The sequence below is a fragment of the Paralichthys olivaceus genome, chromosome 5 (assembly GCF_024713975.1).
Source record: "Paralichthys olivaceus isolate ysfri-2021 chromosome 5, ASM2471397v2, whole genome shotgun sequence".
NCBI classification, from domain to species: domain Eukaryota; kingdom Metazoa; phylum Chordata; class Actinopteri; order Pleuronectiformes; family Paralichthyidae; genus Paralichthys; species Paralichthys olivaceus.
Window position 1 is genome coordinate 22,701,733 of NC_091097.1, and position 12,500 is coordinate 22,714,232.

Here is a 12,500-nt window from a genome sequence, read left to right on the forward strand (position 1 = left end):
GGAATCGTAGCCTGCTAGGAAGTGCTCCCGAGACAATGGCAGAGACAAGCACGGAGCAGCGGAGTTTAACCGCTGACACCCACGGAGGTGACAGCGGTGGAGAGACGGAGCTGACGCAGGGTAAGTGCTGCAAAATAAATGAGAGGAACGACAGGGAGCAGACAGTGATGGTAGAGATGGAGGGCGAGGACACGGCTATGGAGCTGATGCGTTGCGTACGCGAGCTGTGTGGAGGGCTACTGGCGTGCCGACAGATAACCGAAAAAAAATATGAAATGACGATGAGCCATCCGAAAGGAAAGGACAGGCTCATGGAAGGATTTAAGATTGGGGAGAATCGGGTGCACGTCAGAGAGCTAATAAATGACGAGCTAGTAGTGTCTTTCATGAATCTGCCATTTTATATTGAGGACAGGGAGATACTGGCAAAGCTACAACTCTGGGGAGTATCAGCAGTATCTCCCATTAAAAGAAGGATGTGGCCAGGGACAAATGTAGCTGATGGGACAAGGTTCCTGAAAGTAAAATTTAATAATGAAATACAATCACTGCCGTATTCCGCTAGATTTGACACAGCGCTGGGAGCTGAGTACTTCAGGGTGCTGCATGATAAGCAGGTGAAGGTGTGCAGGTTGTGCATTAAACCAGGGCACATAATGAGAGAGTGCCCTGAATTTCACTGCAACAGATGTGGAGTGCAGGGTCATTATGCAAGGGAATGCACGCAGGGGAAGAAGAGATGTGAACTATGCCAGAACCTTATGAGTGAATGCAGATGCAATAAGAGTGAGGCAGAAGACGACACAAATGAGAGTGGACAAGAAAGTGAGAGCGGAGGCAGTGAGGAGGGGGAGGCAGAGTATATGGAAAGTGAGGAGGAGGGAGTCAGAAAAGAAATGGAGGAGACAGAGAAAGAGGATGCAGGCAAGCAGGAAGGAGAGAGGCCGACAGAGGAGACGGAAGGCGGAAAGAAAGATGGAGCGAACCGGAAGGAAAGGAAGGAGAGAAGGAAAGGAAACAACGAGGAGGAGGATGCGGGAAGGAGGAGAGGAGCGCTGGCGCGTGAGGTGAGGACAGAAGGGACGGCAGACAGGAGGAGTGACGGGGTGGAGAAGAAAGGTCCCAAAACGAAGGAGACGAGAGGGCCAGAGAAGGGGGCGACTGTCGAAAGACAAGACGGAAAGGAGGAAGCAGGCCCGGGGAGAACGCGACGAGAGGATGACACAGGAAGGACGGAGAATGCACTGAGTGGAGCTAAGCCCACAGAGACTGCAGAGGAGACTACCACACCACAGACGGTAGGATCCGAAACAGACATGGATATAGAGGAACAAATGAAACAACTAAGAAAAAGACAGAATACTAAGAGGCATACAAGGAATAATAAGAAAAGTAAAACTAAGGAAATAACAAAATGAAAGTAAAAATAATAATAATGTTAACAATAATTTCAATAAATGCAAGGGGGCTAAAGAACAAAAACAAAAGACATCAGATATATGGGAAGAGTAATTATGACATAATATGCTTACAGGAAACACACTGGAATGAGAGATGTATGAAAGAGGTGGAGGATGAATGGAGGGGAGAAGTATTTGCAAATAATGGAGATGGGAATGCGAGGGGTGTAGCAATATTAACAAAAAAAGGAGTGATAGGGAATGTGAGAAGGTGTGAAGATGAGGGAGATGGGAGGATGATAGGGATCAAATTTGAATATAAGAATGAGGAAATGAAGCTGGTAAATGTGTATATGCCGAATGAGGAGAAAGAAAGAAAGGTGATGATTGAAAAGATGGGAACGATGTGTGATGACAACTGCATGATTGTGGGGGACTTCAATGTGTGGTGTGAGAAACTGGACGTGTCAACAAACATGCACTTTAAAAATGACACAACAAGAGAGGTATTAAAAAAATTAAAAAGTATGAAAGGACTGAGTGACGTATGGAGAGAAAGAAATCCAGAGAGGAGAGCGTTCTCAAGAACACAACTGGTAAAAGGGGAATTAAAACAGAGTAGGATAGATTTAGTATTAAGCACAAAAAGCATAGCAGAAAGGATAAAAGAAACAGAATATAGAACCACAACGTATAGTGATCATAAGGAGTTAAAATTTACAATAGGGGGGGGGACAAAGAGAAGAGGAGGGGGACTGTGGTGCATGAATGGGGAGTTGCTGAGAGATGAAAAATATAAAAAAGAAGTGAGAGAATACATAAGGTGGGAGAAGGATGACAGGATGTATGAGGAAGATATAGGGAGGTGGTGGGAAGGGGTAAAAGAGGGAGTACGGACCATGAGCATAAAACACAGTAGGAAGAGGGGGAAAACACAGAGAGAGAAGGAAAAAAAGTTAAAAGAGGAGTTGAGAGAAGAGGAAAAGAAAGCTGAGGAGGATGGCAAGTATGATTTGGGGGAATATATAAAGAAGAAAGATGAACTGAAAGAGATAGAACAGGGAAAGTGCAAGGGAGCAATAATTAGAAGTAAGGCAAGAGATGTAGTAGAGGGGGAAAAATGTACAAGTTATTTCTTAGGGCTAGAGAAGGTAAGGCAAAAGAATAATTATTTTGAGCAAGTGGAGGGAAAGAGAGGGGAAAGAATAACTGACTTTGTAGGGATAGTGGAAAGAGTAGGAGAATTCTATAGGGAGTTATTTAAGAAAGAAGAAGTAGATGAGGAGAGTAGCAGGCAGGTGATAGAAAAGATGGAAGCTAGGCTGAGTGATGAGGATAGAGAAGGATGTGAAGGAGAGATAACTAAAGGAGAGATAGGGAAAGCAATAGATGAGTTAGGCAGGAATAAAAGTCCAGGGATAGATGGGATAATAGGAGAGTTTTATATAGAGTTTAAGGAAGAATTAGTGCCAGTGTTAGATAGATTATTTAGGTATATAGAAGAGAAGGGAGAGATGCCACACAGCATGACAATAGGGCTAGTTAGTATAATTTACAAAAAAGGGAGCAGGGACAAATTAGAAAATTACAGACCACTCACAATGTTAAATGGTGATTATAAAATACTAGCAAAGGTGTTAGCAAATAGGATAAAGGGGGTTATAGGGACGGTGGTGGGAAGCACACAAGCATATAGCATACCAGGAAGAGACATAGCCGACACAATTAGCAGTATTAGGGACACCATCACACACATGAAGGGGAACAATATAGGGATAGTAGCGAGTTTGGATCTGAATAAAGCATTTGATAGAGTAGATCATGGGTATTTATATAAGGTATTAGATAAAGTGGGTTTTGGAAATAGGATGATAGGATGGATAAGGAGGATGTATGAAAGAGCAGCGAGTAAGATAAAAATAAACGGGATAGTGACAGAGGAGTTTAGATTAGAGAGATCAGTTAGACAGGGATGTCCGCTATCGGCTCTGCTGTACGCCTTGTCAGCAGAGCCGCTAGCGGCACTAATATTGCAAAATAGAGGGATTAAGGGCATAGAACTACCGGGTGGACAGATGAGCACGCTATATCAATATGCAGACGACACAACAGTGACAGTTAGGGACAAAGAAAGTGTAGTAGAGGTTTTAAAAAGTGTAGAACAGTATGGTAGGGCATCAGGAGCAAAAGTAAACATAGAGAAATCAGAGATAATGTACATAGGGGAGAACAGAGAAGAGAGGGAGGAGATCAGAATGAAGGAAAACAAAGGGTATATGAAGGTGTTAGGTGTAAATTTAGGGATAGAGGAGAAAGAAGGGAGAGATAGGCAGTATGAGGGGATAGTGAATAGGATTAGAAAGACGTTAGGGTTTTGGAAGAGAAGAGGATTGAAGCTAAAAGGGAAGGTAATTGTAGTAAATTGTTTAATAATGAGCAAGCTGGTGTATGTGATGAATGTGATGGATGTGCCTGAGAAAGTGATGAAAGAAGTGGGAGGGATGGTGAGTGACTTTTTGTGGGATGGGAAGGGGGTTAGAATAGCAAGGGAAGTACTAGAAAACGAGTATGAAGACGGGGGACTGAAACTGGTTAACTTAGAGAGAAAAAAAAAAGCACTGAGGGTGAAAATGATGGTGAGATACTTAAAGAATAAAAGTGATCAGGTGTGGAAGGTGTGTTTAACAGAAGCTATCAACAAAACTGGAGGGTGTGGTGAGAGTGGAGTGTATATGAAAATGAAAAAAGGGATGTTAGATGGAGCGACTGATTATTACAAAGAGATGCTGGGAGCGTGGGGAGAGTTTCTGAGTTTCGTGAAGTATGAATGCAAAAATGTAAAGCAGGTATGGGAGCAGCCAGCGTTTTTAAATCCAAAAATCACAGTGGAGGGGGAGACCATCTTTAACAGGGTAATATGGAGAGCAGGGATAAGGAAGGTGAGGGACATGGTGTACGAGTACACACCGGGTTTTATGAGGGCACAGGTGATTGTAGATGAGGTCAGGGGGAATGGGGATGAAATATGGCCGGGTACAGCTGAAGGGGTCATAGAAAAAATAAAAAAAGCAATGCCCAAAGAATGGATGGAAATGATTGAGAGAGAGAACGTGAACGGAGGAGAAGATGAAATAGATATGTATGTAGGGGAAGGGGAGTGCAAGTTGAGTCTGAAGGATGTAAAAACAAGGATGATATATGAATGTATGAGGGAGAAAGAACTGAGGAGGCCGGCTGCAGAGAAAGTGTGGGTCAAAGTAATGAATAACATGGATGCAAAGCAAATATGGACCAATCTGAGAGTGAAGTGGAACACGACTGAATGTGAACACTTTGACTACATGCTAAGGCACAACAGGATATACAACAACCTGATAAAGAGCAAGTTTGACCGGGAGGTGGGAAAGGAATGTGACGTATGTGAAGTGGGAGTGGAGACATGTATGCATGAGTTTGTTGAATGTGGGGAACTAAGGGTGTACTTTGGGAAAATAAGGGAGTTAATAAATAGGTGCTGGGAGGGAGACTTTGTGGGGAGGAGCGAATGGAAGAAGCTGTGGTTGTTTGGCGTGGTGGAGAGAAAGAGAGGATGCAATGTAAATCTGTTAAACTATGTCCTGAGCCACGCACGATATGCAGTGAAACTAAGGAGAAACACTGCGCAGTATGAAAGGAGAAAATGTGATGTGTGGAATGTTTTTAAAAATTTGACAGAAAGGGATGTGAAAGTGATGCACAGCTACATTGGGAAAGACGACTTTCAGAAAGGGTTTGTGGACGGGAGCACCTTCATAGAAATAACGAATGGAGATGTGAATGAGGTGAGAATGGATTTTGGTTAAGATTTATTTTGGGGCTTTTTGTTTTTGGTTGGTTTTATTGTTTTTATTGATTTGTGTGTTTCCTGTATCGAGTGATGTATACATGTTAAAAGTTAAGACCTGACAGAGGCAAACATGTAAAGGAATGATGTAAAAAACAAATGTATGTAAAAAAAATGTAAATTCAATCTATTTTTGATAATAAAAGAAAAAAAAAAAAAACACGTCCGATCTCGGAAGCTAATCAGGATCGGGCCTGGTTAGTACTTGGATGGGAGACCGCCTGGGAATACCAGGTGCTGTAAGCTTTTTAGACTTTTCTTTGCCGAGGGTGCTGTTGCTGCTGCTTCAGAGGAGACACCTCTTGGAAAGAGCAGGAAAGACTGTTCATCAAAGGAAAAAAGAATATGGAACCCTCACATCATCACTGAAAGGTGAGAGTGAGCATTCATCAGATTTGTTTCTAATCAAAACACTACTTTATTCGTGTTTTATGAACATATCATTTTCAAATTGTCTTATTTTGAGAGAGCGATGAGAGAGCAGGGAGTTTACTCTGCATCAGGGAAACAACTGGATATGAAACACTGACAATATTGCTGAAGGTCACTTTTGAAAATCTTAATGATTTTTTTCTTGCAACGATATGACAAAATTTCACCTTGAGATTGATTTTGGAACAATTTACCCTCCTGCCCACCCACACCTCAAGATTCTATGGTTGCAAAGCAACAGAAGAACCATTGATGATGGTGATGATTCACATGTATAAAGGAGGTATTGTGGGTGGAGTTAATCGCTAACGGCCATACCACCCTGAACACGTCCGATCTCGGAAGCTAATCAGGATCGGGCCTGGTTAGTACTTCGATGGGAGACCGCTTGGGAATACCAGGTGCTGTAAGCTTTTAAGACTTTTCTTTGCAGAGGCTCTGTTGCTGCTGCTTCAGAGGAGACACCTCTTGGAAAGAGCAGGAAAGACTGTTCATCAAAGGAAAAAAGAATATGGAACCCTCACATCATCACTGAAAGGTGAGAGTGAGCATTCATCAGATTTGTTTCTAATCAAAACACTACTTTATTCATGTTTTATTAACATATCATTTTCAAATTGTCTTATTTGGAGAGAGTGATGAAAGAGCAGGGAGTTTACTCTGCATCAGGGAAACAACTGGATATGAAACACTGACAATATTCCTGAAGGTCATTTTTGAAAATTGTAATGATTTTTTTCTTGCAACGATATGACAAAATTACACCTTGAGATTGATTTTGGAACAATTGACCCCCCCGCCCACCCACACCTCAAGATTATATGGTTGCAAAGCAACAGAAGAACCATTGATGATGGTGATGATTCACATGTATAAAGGAGGTATTGTGGGTGGAGTTAATCGCTAACGGCCATACCACCCTGAACACGTCCGATCTCGGAAGCTAAGCAGGGTCGGGCCTGGTTAGTACTTGAATGGGAGACCGCCTGGGAATACCAGGTGCTGTAAGCTTTTAAGACTTTTCTTTGCAGAGGCTCTGTTGCTGCTGCTTCAGAGGAGACACCTCTTGGAAAGAGCAGGAAAGACTGTTCATCAAAGGAAAAAAGAATATGGAACCCTCACATCATCGGTGAGAGTGAGCATTCATCAGATTTCTTTCTAATCAAAACATTACTTTATTCATGTTTTATTAACATATCATTTTCAAATTGTCTTATTTGGAGAGAGCGATGAAAGAGCAGGGAGTTTACTCTGCATCAGGGAATCAACTGGATATGAAACACTGACAATATTGCTGAAGGTCATTTTTGAAAATTGTAATGATTTTTTACTTGCAACGATATGACAAAATTGCACCTTGAGATTGATTTTGGAACAATTGACCGCCCCGCCCACCCACACCTCAAGATTCTATGGTTGCAAAGCAACAGAAGAACCATTGATGATGGTGATGATTCACATGTATAAAGGAGGTATTGTGGGTGGAGATAATCGCTTACGGCCATACCACCCTGAACACGCCCGATCTCGTCCGATCTCGGAAGCTAAGCAGGGGCGGGCCTGGTTAGTACTTGAATGGGAGACCGCCTGGGAATACCAGGTGCTGTAAGCTTTTAAGACTTTTCTTTGCATAGGGCGCTGTTGCTGCTGCTTCAGAGGAGACACCTCTTGGAAAGAGCAGGAAAGACTGTTCATCAAAGGAAAAAAGAATATGGAACCCTCACATCATCACTGTAAGGTGAGAGTGAGCATTCATCAGATTTGTTTCTAATCAAAACACTACTTTATTCATGTTTTATTAACATATCATTTTCAAATTGTCTTATTTGGAGAGAGCGATGAAAGAGCAGGGAGTTTACTCTGCATCAGGGAATCAACTGGATATGAAACACTGACAATATTGCTGAAGGTCATTTTTGAAAATTGTAATGATTTTTTTCTTGCAACGATATGACAAAATTGCACCTTGAGATTGATTTTGGAACAATTGACCGCCCCGCCCACCCACACCTCAAGATTCTATGGTTGCAAAGCAACAGAAGAACCATTGATGATGGTGATGATTCACATGTATAAAGGAGGTATTGTGGGTGGAGTTAATCGCTTACGGCCATACCACCCTGAACACGCCCGATCTCGTCTGATCTCGGAAGCTAAGCAGGGTCGGGCCTGGTTAGTACTTGGATGGGAGACCGCCTGGGAATACCAGGTGCTGTAAGCTTTTTAGACTTTTCTTTGCAGAGGGCGCTGTTGCTGCTGCTTCAGAGGAGACACCTCTTGGAAAGAGCAGGAAAGACTGTTCATCAAAGGAAAAAAGAATATGGAACCCTCACATCATCACTGAAAGGTGAGAGTGAGCATTCATCAGATTTGTTTCTAATCAAAACACTACTTTATTCGTGTTTTATGAACATATCATTTTAAAATTGTCTTATTTGGAGAGAGCGATGAGAGAGCAGGGAGTTTACTCTGCATCAAGGAAACAACTGGATATGAAACACTGACAATATTGCTGAAGGTCACTTTTGAAAATCTTAATGATTTTTTTCTTGCAACGATATGACAAAATTGAACCTTGAGATTGATTTTGGAACAATTTACCCTCCCGCCCACCCACACCTCAAGATTCTATGGTTGCAAAGCAACAGAAGAACCATTGATGATGGTGATGATTCACATGTATAAAGGAGGTATTGTGGGTGGAGTTAATCGCTAACGGCCATACCACCCTGAACACGTCTGATCTCGGAAGCTAAGCAGGGTCGGGCCTGGTTAGTACTTGGATGGGAGACCGCCTGGGAATACCAGGTGCTGTAAGCTTTTAAGACTTTTCTTTGCATAGGGCGCTGTTGCTGCTGCTTCAGAGGAGACACCTCTTGGAAAGAGCAGGAAAGACTGTTCATCAAAGGAAAAAAGAATATGGAACCCTCACATCATCACTGTAAGGTGAGAGTGAGCATTCATCAGATTTGTTTCTAATCAAAACACTACTTTATTCATGTTTTATTAACATATCATTTTCAAATTGTCTTATTTGGAGAGAGCGATGAAAGAGCAAGGAGTTTACTCTGCATCAGGGAAACAACTGGATATGAAACACTGACAATATTGCTGAAGGTCATTTTTGAAAATTGTAATGATTTTTTTCTTGCAACGATATGACAAAATTGCACCTTGAGATTGATTTTGGAACAATTGACCCCCCCGCCCACCCACACCTCAAGATTCTATGGTTGCAAAGCAACAGAAGAACCATTGATGATGGTGATGATTCACATGTATAAAGGAGGTATTGTGGGTGGAGTTAATGGCTTATGGCCATACCACCCTGAACACGCCCGATCTCGTCCGATCTCAGAAGCTAAGCAGGGTCGGGCCTGGTTAGTACTTGGATGGGAGACCGCCTGGGAATACCAGGTGCTGTAATCTTTTTAGACTTTTCTTTGCAGAGGGCGCTGTTGCTCCTGCTTCAGAGGAGACACCTCTTGGAAAGAGCAGGAAAGACTGTTCATCAAAGGAAAAAAGAATATGGAACCCTCACATCATCGGTGAGAGTGAGCATTCATCAGATTTCTTTCTAATCAAAACACTACTTTATTCATGTTTTATTAACATATCATTTTCAAATTGTCTTATTTGGAGAGAGCGATGAAAGAGCAGGGAGTTTACTCTGCATCAGGGAATCAACTGGATATGAAACACTGACAATATTGCTGAAGGTCATTTTTGAAAATTGTAATGATTTTTTTCTTGCAACGATATGACAAAATTGCACCTTGAGATTGATTTTGGAACAATTGACCGCCCCGCCCACCCACACCTCAAGATTCTATGGTTGCAAAGCAACAGAAGAACCATTGATGATGGTGATGATTCACATGTATAAAGGAGGTATTGTGGGTGGAGTTAATCGCTAACGGCCATACCACCCTGAACACGTCCGATCTCGGAAGCTAATCAGGATCGGGCCTGGTTAGTACTTGGATGGGAGACCGCTTGGGAATACCAGGTGCTGTAAGCTTTTAAGACTTTTCTTTGCAGAGGCTCTGTTGCTGCTGCTTCAGAGGAGACACCTCTTGGAAAGAGCAGGAAAGACTGTTCATCAAAGGAAAAAAGAATATGGAACCCTCACATCATCACTGAAAGGTGAGAGTGAGCATTCATCAGATTTGTTTCTAATCAAAACACTACTTTATTCATGTTTTATTAACATATCATTTTCAAATTGTCTTATTTGGAGAGAGCGATGAAAGAGCAGGGAGTTTACTCTGCATCAAGGAAACAACTGGATATGAAACACTGACAATATTGCTGAAGGTCATTTTTGAAAATTGTAATGATTTTTTTCTTACAACGATATGACAAAATTGCACCTTGAGATTGATTTTGGAACAATTGACCCTCCCGCCCACCCACACCTCAAGATTATATGGTTGCAAAGCAACAGAAGAACCATTGATGATGGTGATGATTCACATGTATAAAGGAGGTATTGTGGGTGGAGTTAATCGCTAACGGCCATACCACCCTGAACACGTCTGATCTCGGAAGCTAAGCAGGGTCGGGCCTGGTTAGTACTTGGATGGGAGACCGCCTGGGAATACCAGGTGCTGTAAGCTTTTTAGACTTTTCTTTGCAGAGGGCGCTGTTGCTCCTGCTTCAGAGGAGACACCTCTTGGAAAGAGCAGGAAAGACTGTTCATCAAAGGAAAAAAGAATATGGAACCCTCACATCATCGGTGAGAGTGAGCATTCATCAGATTTCTTTCTAATCAAAACACTACTTTATTCATGTTTTATTAACATATCATTTTCAAATTGTCTTATTTGGAGAGAGCGATGAAAGAGCAAGGAGTTTACTCTGCATCAGGGAAACAACTGGATATGAAACACTGACAATATTGCTGAAGGTCATTTTTGAAAATTGTAATGATTTTTTTCTTGCAACGATATGACAAAATTGCACCTTGAGATTGATTTTGGAACAATTGACCCCCCCGCCCACCCACACCTCAAGATTCTATGGTTGCAAAGCAACAGAAGAACCATTGATGATGATGATGATTCACATGTATAAAGGAGGTATTGTGGGTGGAGTTAATCGCTTACGGCCATACCACCCTCAACACGTCCGATCTCGGAAGCTAAGCAGGATCGGGCCTGTTTAGTACTTGGATGGGAGACCGCCTGGGAATACCAGGTGCTGTAAGCTTTTAAGACTTTTCTTTGCATAGGGCGCTGTTGCTGCTGCTTCAGAGGAGACACCTCTTGGAAAGAGCAGGAAAGACTGTTCATCAAAGGAAAAAAGAATATGGAACCCTCACATCATCACTGTAAGGTGAGAGTGAGCATTCATCAGATTTGTTTCTAATCAAAACACTACTTTATTCATGTTTTATTAACATATCATTTTCAAATTGTCTTATTTGGAGAGAGCGATGAAAGAGCAAGGAGTTTACTCTGCATCAGGGAAACAACTGGATATGAAACACTGACAATATTGCTGAAGGTCATTTTTGAAAATTGTAATGATTTTTTTCTTGCAACGATATGACAAAATTGCACCTTGAGATTGATTTTGGAACAATTGACCCCCCCGCCCACCCACACCTCAAGATTCTATGGTTGCAAAGCAACAGAAGAACCATTGATGATGATGATGATTCACATGTATAAAGGAGGTATTGTGGGTGGAGTTAATGGCTTATGGCCATACCACCCTGAACACGCCCGATCTCGTCCGATCTCAGAAGCTAAGCAGGGTCGGGCCTGGTTAGTACTTGGATGGGAGACCGCCTGGGAATACCAGGTGCTGTAATCTTTTTAGACTTTTCTTTGCAGAGGGCGCTGTTGCTCCTGCTTCAGAGGAGACACCTCTTGGAAAGAGCAGGAAAGACTGTTCATCAAAGGAAAAAAGAATATGGAACCCTCACATCATCGGTGAGAGTGAGCATTCATCAGATTTCTTTCTAATCAAAACACTACTTTATTCATGTTTTATTAACATATCATTTTCAAATTGTCTTATTTGGAGAGAGCGATGAAAGAGCAGGGAGTTTACTCTGCATCAGGGAATCAACTGGATATGAAACACTGACAATATTGCTGAAGGTCATTTTTGAAAATTGTAATGATTTTTTTCTTGCAACGATATGACAAAATTGCACCTTGAGATTGATTTTGGAACAATTGACCGCCCCGCCCACCCACACCTCAAGATTCTATGGTTGCAAAGCAACAGAAGAACCATTGATGATGGTGATGATTCACATGTATAAAGGAGGTATTGTGGGTGAAGATAATCGCTTACGGCCATACCACCCTGAACACGCCCGATCTCGTCCGATCTCGGAAGCTAAGCAGGGGCGGGCCTGGTTAGTACTTGAATGGGAGACCGCCTGGGAATACCAGGTGCTGTAAGCTTTTTAGACTTTTCTTTGCAGAGGGCCCTGTTGCTGCTGCTTCAGAGGAGACACCTCTTGGAAAGAGCAGGAAAGACTGTTCACCAAAGGAAAAAAGAATTTGGAACCCTCACATCATCACTGAAAGGTGAGAGTGAGCATTCATCAGATTTGTTTCTAATCAAAACACTACTTTATTCATGTTTTATTAACATATCATTTTCAAATTGTCTTATTTGGAGAGAGCGATGAAAGAGCAGGAAGTTTACTCTGCATCAGGGAAACAACTGGATATGAAACACTGACAATATTGCTGAAGGTCATTTTTGAAAATTGTAATGATTTTTTTCTTGCAACGATATGACAAAATTGCACCTTGAGATTG

The 12,500-nt window shown here is 42.0% G+C and overlaps 5 non-coding genes and 6 pseudogenes across 5 annotated transcripts; all 11 read left to right on the forward strand.

The window, feature by feature from the left end:
- The first annotated feature begins 6,019 nt into the window (after window positions 1-6,019).
- On the forward strand, window positions 6,020-6,128 carry LOC138409930 (5S ribosomal RNA; annotated as a pseudogene).
- A 489-nt stretch (window positions 6,129-6,617) lies between these two features.
- On the forward strand, window positions 6,618-6,726 carry LOC138409808 (5S ribosomal RNA; annotated as a pseudogene).
- A 482-nt stretch (window positions 6,727-7,208) lies between these two features.
- Window positions 7,209-7,327, forward strand: LOC138408489 (5S ribosomal RNA). Its single transcript, XR_011241808.1, has one exon. It is a non-coding gene; the product is annotated as a 5S ribosomal RNA (ribosomal RNA).
- Window positions 7,328-7,817: 490 nt separating this feature from the next.
- On the forward strand, window positions 7,818-7,936 carry LOC138410076 (5S ribosomal RNA). The gene has a single exon (XR_011242872.1). It is a non-coding gene; the product is annotated as a 5S ribosomal RNA (ribosomal RNA).
- A 490-nt stretch (window positions 7,937-8,426) lies between these two features.
- LOC138409813 (5S ribosomal RNA) lies at window positions 8,427-8,535 on the forward strand (annotated as a pseudogene).
- A 490-nt stretch (window positions 8,536-9,025) lies between these two features.
- LOC138409079 (5S ribosomal RNA) lies at window positions 9,026-9,144 on the forward strand. Its single transcript, XR_011242400.1, has one exon. It is a non-coding gene; the product is annotated as a 5S ribosomal RNA (ribosomal RNA).
- A 483-nt stretch (window positions 9,145-9,627) lies between these two features.
- Window positions 9,628-9,736, forward strand: LOC138409918 (5S ribosomal RNA; annotated as a pseudogene).
- A 489-nt stretch (window positions 9,737-10,225) lies between these two features.
- LOC138409814 (5S ribosomal RNA) lies at window positions 10,226-10,334 on the forward strand (annotated as a pseudogene).
- Window positions 10,335-10,817: 483 nt separating this feature from the next.
- Window positions 10,818-10,926, forward strand: LOC138409921 (5S ribosomal RNA; annotated as a pseudogene).
- A 490-nt stretch (window positions 10,927-11,416) lies between these two features.
- LOC138409080 (5S ribosomal RNA) lies at window positions 11,417-11,535 on the forward strand. The gene has a single exon (XR_011242401.1). It is a non-coding gene; the product is annotated as a 5S ribosomal RNA (ribosomal RNA).
- A 483-nt stretch (window positions 11,536-12,018) lies between these two features.
- On the forward strand, window positions 12,019-12,137 carry LOC138408490 (5S ribosomal RNA). Its single transcript, XR_011241809.1, has one exon. It is a non-coding gene; the product is annotated as a 5S ribosomal RNA (ribosomal RNA).
- Window positions 12,138-12,500: the final 363 nt, after the last annotated feature.